This window comes from Acanthisitta chloris, unplaced genomic scaffold (assembly GCF_000695815.1).
Source record: "Acanthisitta chloris isolate BGI_N310 unplaced genomic scaffold, ASM69581v1 scaffold33193, whole genome shotgun sequence".
In the NCBI taxonomy this organism is placed as follows: domain Eukaryota; kingdom Metazoa; phylum Chordata; class Aves; order Passeriformes; family Acanthisittidae; genus Acanthisitta; species Acanthisitta chloris.
In genome coordinates, this window is record NW_008667211.1 from 59,102 (window position 1) to 67,230 (window position 8,129).

Here is an 8,129-nt window from a genome sequence, read left to right on the forward strand (position 1 = left end):
TTTAGCCTGGAGAAGAGGAGGCTCAGGGGAGACCTTATCAGCCTCTACAACTCCCTGAAAGGAGGTTGGAGTCAGGTGGGGGTTGGTGTCTTCCCCCAGGCAACCAGCAGTAGGAAAAGAGGGCACAGACTCAAGCTCTGCCAGGAGAGGTGTAAGTTAGATATTAGGAAGAGATTTTTTACAGAGAGAGTAATCAGGCATTGGAATGGGCTGCCTGGGGAGGTGGTTGGATTCACCATCCCTGGAGGTTTTCAGGATGAGACTGGATGTGGCACTTAGTGCCATGGTCTAGTAACCACGGCAGGGTTGGACTTGGTGATCTTGGAGGTCTTTTCCAACCTGGTTGAAAAAAAAATCCTGATTGAGAATAATTTCCTTATGGCAGATTATCAATAAATTATCAATTTGCTTTTAAAACTTTTAGTTTTAAAATAAACTGTGACAGCATTTAAAAATGATGTGTAGAGATCAATGATAAATTAGGATTGCTGCCTTCATTTTTCACCAAAAGAGGATTCTTACCTACTATTTTTGATTGTATAGAACAATTACTCTCAATATTTAAATTTGACATTGGTTGGTTGTTCACCAAGGTGGGTTTTTTTTTTATTTAAGCTGGCTTTAAACTTGTAATTTTTTCCTATAGTAAATCAGTAATGAAGCATGCTTCTAAGGGTAATGTCCCCCAAATCCCCCAAACCAAGCCCAATCCAGCCCCTGAGGAGTAAGCATGATTCTGTCAATCTCATGGAATTTGGGAAGCAGATTTTTAAAACATACAAAATATGTCTGCATTATAAGATTGTTATTGCTCTTTCCTCAATGGATGCCATTTTGGGGGAAAGACTAGGTTACTAATGAGGCTGCTGGGCTACCAAAGCTGTGATGTGACATTCAGCAACAGTACTGTCTGAATACAAGCTTGGTGCTCGCTGTTTCCTCACTGCATTGACTTTTCAGCCCCATGCCACCGTCTTCCCAGGACACAGATTTGTATAACCATGGGACCTTCCATACCAGGGAATTAATCCTGCTAAAAAATAAACCACAAGGGATGCTAGGTTGTTTCTTTCAGTTGAGAAATCAACCCATCATGTGTCACTGCAGTCTCACACATGCTTGTGCCTAAACAAGGCAGTGGAAAGGAAGCAATGGCAGGATCCAAACATTGCCTGTTGGATTTGCATAGGTGAGGATTGCACAGCTAATGGCTAACCTGCTTAAGCTGGGCTTGACTGTGATGCTGCTCTCCATTGCCCCTTCCATGTTGTCATGGTTTAACCCCAGCTAGCAACCAAGCCCCACGGAGCCACTCACACACTGCCTCACCAACAGGATGGGGGAGAGAATCAGAAGGGTAAAAGCTAGAAAAATTTATGGGTTGAGATAAAGACAGTTTAACTGGGAAAGCAAAAGCCATGCACACAAGCAAAGCAAAACAAGGAATTGCCAGGAGGTGTTGGAAACCACCAGGAGAGCAGGGCCCCATTATGCATAACAGTTACTTGGGAAGACAAACACCATCACTCCACATGTCCCTACCTTCCTGCTTCTTCCTCCCACCTTATATACTGAGCATGATGTCATATGGTATGGAATATCCCTTTGGTCAGTTTGGGTCACCTGTCCCAGCTGTGTCTCCCATGCACACCCAACTTCCTTGCTCATGTGGCAGTACAGAAAGCAGCAAAGGCACTGGCTCTGTGTAAACTCTGCTCAGCAACAACAAAAACACCTCTACATTATCAACCCTGTGTTCTGCACAAATCCTAAACATAGCCCCATACTAGCCTCTGTGAAGAAAGTTAACTCCACTTCAGCCCAAACCAGCATACATGTCCCTTTGATTCTGCTGGTGTAACCCCTCAACTGGTCAGTAAAGTGTGAGCAGAGAGCTTAGGCCAAAAAGCAACCCAGTGAACAGCAGCTGCTAATTTTAGCTGATTGATTTTCTGAGCCACTTCAGTGCATGGTGACATGGACAGCACAGTGGAGGAGTACAGGAGAGTACAGCAGCAGGAGGGATGGAGTAGAATGGGCAGGGTAGGCGCTGCCTGAAGTGTCCCTCTTGCTGAAAAATGTTAGTGTGACTGTAATGAGACTAGCTCTGTCACTGCAGGAACATCCATTAGTACAGTCTGCCCTGTCACAAGTCATCAGTCTCCAGATTACAGTTTTTCTGATCACACATTGATTTCAGGTCATCAGCTTTCACTTCTGATCCTGCCCTGTGCACAGGCTTCTGTGGGAACTACACCTGGAACATGTCCTGAGGTTTCATACCTGTGAGACCAGAAGGTCACCTCGAGAAAAGATTGTTTCACCAATTCAACTTTATGGTTTTCTTTATTCACAAAAATGCAACTGCAGTTTTAACACAGCCCATTTGGGAAGCTGTGTTTGCAGCAAATTTCAGCTGTTTACTACGAATATTCCTTTGAGAAATTAATACTCAAGGCTGTTTATCTAAGAGATATGATGCCTTATATCATAATGTAATATTTCAATTTCTGAATGGCTAATCAAATTATTATGCTTTTCTGGTTGATGCAAATGAAATCACAAAATAAAATCACCTTTATCTGAAGAAACAAATGAATGCAACTTACTTTACTTTATCTGAATAATCATGTGAACGAAACTTCACTGACGACATTGTGCATGGACAACTAATAACAAAGTCATTGTTGAAATCCTTTTAAATATGCATTCCTTTAATACTCTGCTAACTGAGAAAGAAGACAGGGAAGTCATGACACGAGAAAGCTGTTATGGCCTTGAGGAGGTAAAGCTCATTATGACAGTGCATTGGCTCATAAAATCTTCATGTCAAAGTACTCATCTTTAACCCCAGCCATTATGTGAATCCATCTCCTAAACCAGCTCTAAGGGTTACGGGGCTGCCCACAACTGTGCTTGCTTTGTAGAACAGTTCTATGCTGAAAAACATAGATCTGTAAAGATTTTATACATAGCTGATAAATTCATTGAATTGATACTTCAAGGGAGAAGGCAAAAATGCCCAGAAATTTGTGCACTGCAATGCTAATGTTTAACTGTTATCCTTTCTGTACAAGACAATCATGTTCCAGCAATCTCACGGCATTACTTAAAAATTGTAATAAAATGATGGGAAAAAAAGGAGAGGTAATTTATATTTATTTAGGCTTTAGGCAAACTAATTAAGAAATAAAGTGGCCCAGAAATGGGAATTCAAATAATATAATAAAAAGGATCTGGTTAAAAAGACAAAAACCTAGAAGAGATTCATGCTGCAACTAATAAAAGTTAGGAACAGGTGCTTCAAGGTTCTGGGTTAATTCCATTATTGTTTAAGATATCAATATCTGGAAGAAGAAATATTGGATAAAAATCTGAAGATTGTACAAGTAAATTATTTATTTAAAAAAACCAAACAGGTACAGGCCATGGTACTTGAGAGATTTGTTAAGAATACATGAATGGACAATGTGCTACAGTCATTAGATCTATACAAGATCTACTCTAGGAATGCTTCTAGAGCTATGCATTTATTATCTAGAACCAAAATCTACAGAGTCAAATAATTATTTTATTCCTGATTAAATTTTCTGGAGTTCAAGAACAGTTGCTCCATTGTCAGACAGAAAATTATTAGTTAAAGTAAAGATGCTTAAGTTTATTAGAATGGAAATTATTAAAGAGAGATCTAAAATGGATCTTTCCTCCCGTGTTGCTGTCAGTGGCAGCTTACAGCAGCCACGCAGTAGATCTAGTGTCTCAGCAGTGCAGGACCGACCAAAATTGGGTAAACAGAAATGGCAAGCAAGCAGTCACCTGGGCTTCTTTGGCACCTTCCAGAGGAAAACTCCTATCCAAGTAAGGTGAGATATCTATGGGAAGAACTGGAAAACAAGAGACAAGCTGAGAGACTCATCCATTGACCTTCCAGAACCAGATCGCCAAGTCTGGGGACCAAAGGGAAATGTAATTGAGGAAAATCAGCTTGAAAGATTTATTCTCTAGTTCCCCCATGCTCATACTAGAAATTTAGCGGCATTAAAAGGATTTGCTGCTCAGTTTCTTCAACCAAGGTCACAGGGTTGGCCTCCAAGGTATCCACTTGCTCCCCTGTCAGACCTCAGAGGAAGCAAAGCAGGGTCAGGGATCTCAGCTGCTGACAGAGAGGCTGGCTGGGGATCCCTAGAACTCCCACTAGGAAGGAACGGGTAAATAAGTAGGAGGTGGGCACATACATGGAAAGACGGTATCATTAAAATTTGTGTGCAGCTGCTGGAGACTTCCAAGGTCCACCTGTAAGATGGAGAATTCCTGTTCCTTATTTATTATAAGGATTAGGAATTTCTTTATAGCTGTTTATGTTAACAGCCCTATGCAGAGTTCCTTCCAGTACTAAGAAAATCTGAGGTGAAGTCCCTGAGGGGCTGCTGCTGAAAAAGAGAATGGTATTTCTGCCATGTAGACAGCATTGCAAAGGGGCATGTTGAGGGGTGGAAAGCCTATAAATAGATCCAATTTTAATGCTTTTATAAATGGCTTGAGAACAAAAAGTAGAGCACACTAATGAAATCTGCAAATAGTGTTCAGGCACATTCTGTAAAAGATTATTAACGGTACTTTGCAGGCATCTTTAGAGCAGGGTCAGAACAGAACGATTTCAGAGGAGAGACAAAAGCATCAGTACTCTAGCCTATGCTAATCAAAAGTGACTCAATCTTGAGGGAATGACACTTAGATGAAACAAGTAAGTGTCCAGAGACAGTAGCCTAAAATACACTGGTGCTGCATTGATCCCTTTTGGGTTGACAAGTTTGCCTTGACAACAGTCTTGAGATGAAAGAGGCATTAAGCTGGCAGTCTGAGTTGGCATTTGTGTGCTTGAGCCTAGATATCTGCTGCATGAAGATTTTTAAGTATTTGTTGCAGACAAGATGAAACAGACTAGCTTAAGCTATCATCCTACCATCTACTGTATGGATAAAATGTCCCCGAACACCCCAGAAGTCCATGGTAGAGGCAGGGCAGAGGCTGTGTGCAGGAAAGCATACATGTTTTCCAAATACTTAGTGTAAGTTTTTGCTGATAAACATCCAAGTGTGAATCATAAACAACATGTTCTTGTCAACCAGTCATAAATCCTAAAGATAACTTTGAAGGTCAAAATAGCTAAACTTAGTGAGTGTTATGTTCAGCTCCCCTTTCTCAGTACACTGAAGTGCTAACCAACACAGTGGGTGCTGGACAAGCAGAGTCAGGAAGAAACTGAACATAAACAGACACAAAACCAAATATAGCAGGTTTCCTGTACAACAATCAACGCGCTCACTTGTTTTGAACTGTGCTTAAGCTCTTATTATTACAGCTTCAAATACAGGAATATGTGTCACAAGGTGCCAAAAGTCTAGTAGCACTCTCCACCTAGCCTACATTTTTGCCTCTGCTGACATTTTGCCTCCTGATGTCAATCTACTCCAATGTAAGGCCTTGCTTGTGAAGAGCCAGCTTAAGTGAGAGGTGTATGCCTCAATTCTTGGGCAGAATATTAGTTTAATAAATACTGAGTATGACTCAGTCATCTGTGTGTCTGACATCCTCCTGAATTCCCCTTCTCCAGGCTGCTGTTCTGGCAACTTGACCACCACTCTTGGTGTGCCATGGCTGCTCCCAGACACTGCCACTGTTCACTGTTCTAACAGTCCTGAACACACACAACTACACAACACACCCATTCTTCATAACCTCACTCTTACCCCATGTATCTCTGTGCAATATGATTAAAAATTGGTTTGTACATTGCTTCCAGTAAGACCCAGTCTTGCAATGTGGAGGTTATTCACCTAATATTTTACCACTTCCCAGGATTTTGTGTGTCACTTATGACACACTGCATTCCTAGTCAAACTCCGTTCTTCACAAAACTGAGAACTTGAAATGAATTACTTGAGTGACTAATCCAGCTTTGCAGCATTGTGTACTGTTGCTTCATAAGAAATAAACTGAAGAGCAAATGTTTACTTCAGTGTGAACAACCCAAAGGAACTTCAGGTGCCAAATATGTTTAATCACTCCAATGAAGTTCTCATTGTCTTTATTTGCAGTTGTAGTCCTTCAGTTCTGCTACAAATAGATCTCAGAAATCAAGTCAAGACCCATAAAATAAGACACACAGCATAAACATGAAGCCTTGGTTTAAACCCCCCACCAAAGCAATGCAAGATTGGGAAGGCAATCACAGGTACTCTCCCAGAATTCTAGAATCTGCTTAATCATTTTCATTCATCCTGCACTTCCTCCACAGGAAAGGTAAGGCTCCTACTATGGACAAGCTGCTTCTCTCACAGACCTTTGATTTAAGTTGCATCTTAATTTATGCACAAAAAAGGCTTCGGGGAATAACAGGTTGAGAACCATTCTCTGCATTCTCTGAATATACTCTACTATGGTCTAGTTGTCATGGTGGTGACTGGTCAAAGGTTGGACTCAATGACTATGGAGGTCTTTTCCAACCTAGATGACTCCATGATTCTATGATTCTGAAGGAAAGCAGGCGTAATGAAGAAATGGATGGAGACTGCAGAGACTTCAGCCAAAAGCAAAAGCTGTGATGGGGCTGGGGCAGGCTCTGGAGGATGAGACTTCTGAAGTGCAGTCACATGTGAGAGTCGTGAGGGAAAGGATTGTTCCAAGGTCCACTGTGAACATTAAGATGTATTATCATTGAGAAGGGAAATCTGAAGGCTAAATTTGCCTTATCAAATCAAATATGTATAAGCCTTTTCAGTTTATTATTTTAAACGTGGCCAAACACAAACTGATTATCAGGTTTTGGAAGAGACATTTTCCAATCACAGTTTTGCTCTTTCTCATACTTTACACCCATTAAAAAAAAAGTGGCTTTCTGCAAAAGCTTCAGTTTAATATTTCAACTTGATTTTTCCCTAGCTTTGTTCTCAGAAGTAAATACCATTTTAGCACAAGTGTACCTGTGCTCTAAGCTTGTAAGAGATACCTTGCACAGAAACCTACATTCCAAAAATTTTAAACTTTGCCCAACTTCAAAGATAATAGAGAACTGCGTTCAAAACAGGAAGCACTGGTAAGTGCTACCAAACTCGCTTACAATAATTTTGGTAGAAGCTTTTCTTCAAGAGCGGAACAGTTACTTACTGTGCCTAGGTAACTTGACTGAGTCCGTTTGTATGGAAATCTAGCCAGGGTGTCTGATGGAACTAAGCAGAATTGTTCGAGGTGACCCTTTCAAGTAGGTCACACTGGTGGGAGCATCACAGACTACCACAACCAGAACAGCTAGTACTGGAACCACTACTCTGAACAAACTTCTGGCAGGCACTGATGAAAAGCCAGCAACAAATCAGGAAGTATTGCAGGACTCTATTTTAGAATTTAGTTGCAATTTATTTACAGAATTTATTGCAGGAACTGTTGCAGAAATCCAGCCAGTGAAGGTAGGTGTTAGGAAAAAGGTGCCTGGCAAAGGAAGCAAATTGGATGTCTTGGCCAGGGAAATGAGGTTTATTGAGGCTGTGTGGGAAGAGATTTCCTGAACACATCTGGAAAACAATCTTAGGACCACCAGGAAATCAAGCATAGAAAATAAATCAAGAGGCATGTCCTGATAGAGAGGATGGTTTCTAAAACTTCTACCTAACCAATGATGAAAGATGAATTTTTTCCAAGCTTGCCACTTGCATGCTTGCAACTGCCATTGCACTTTCTCACTAGTGATCCACTTCCCTTGATTTCCTTATCTCATCTAACTCAGTGCTCACTTTTATTTCCTTACCTTAGACTTTGTCAGATGCTCCTGAGTACAATGGATCTTTCCAAGTTTTATTGTATGTGTGAATAGGACTGATTAATACATTTAAAACAAAACAAAAAACCCTTATTCACGACTGGCTTACTACCAACAGTTGGTTCATTTTGCTTAATGTTTTAATCTTTAGCCAAAACTAGCAGTAGTTGGCTGTTTTCTGCTGTGGGAGGAAAGCAAGCTAGAGAAAGACTGATAGAGCAGGAAGCACAGGCTCCACTACCAACAACACTCTGCCAACGAGTCCAAAATCTTTGAACTATTTTAAGAGTATTAACACCACAAAAGAGGGAAG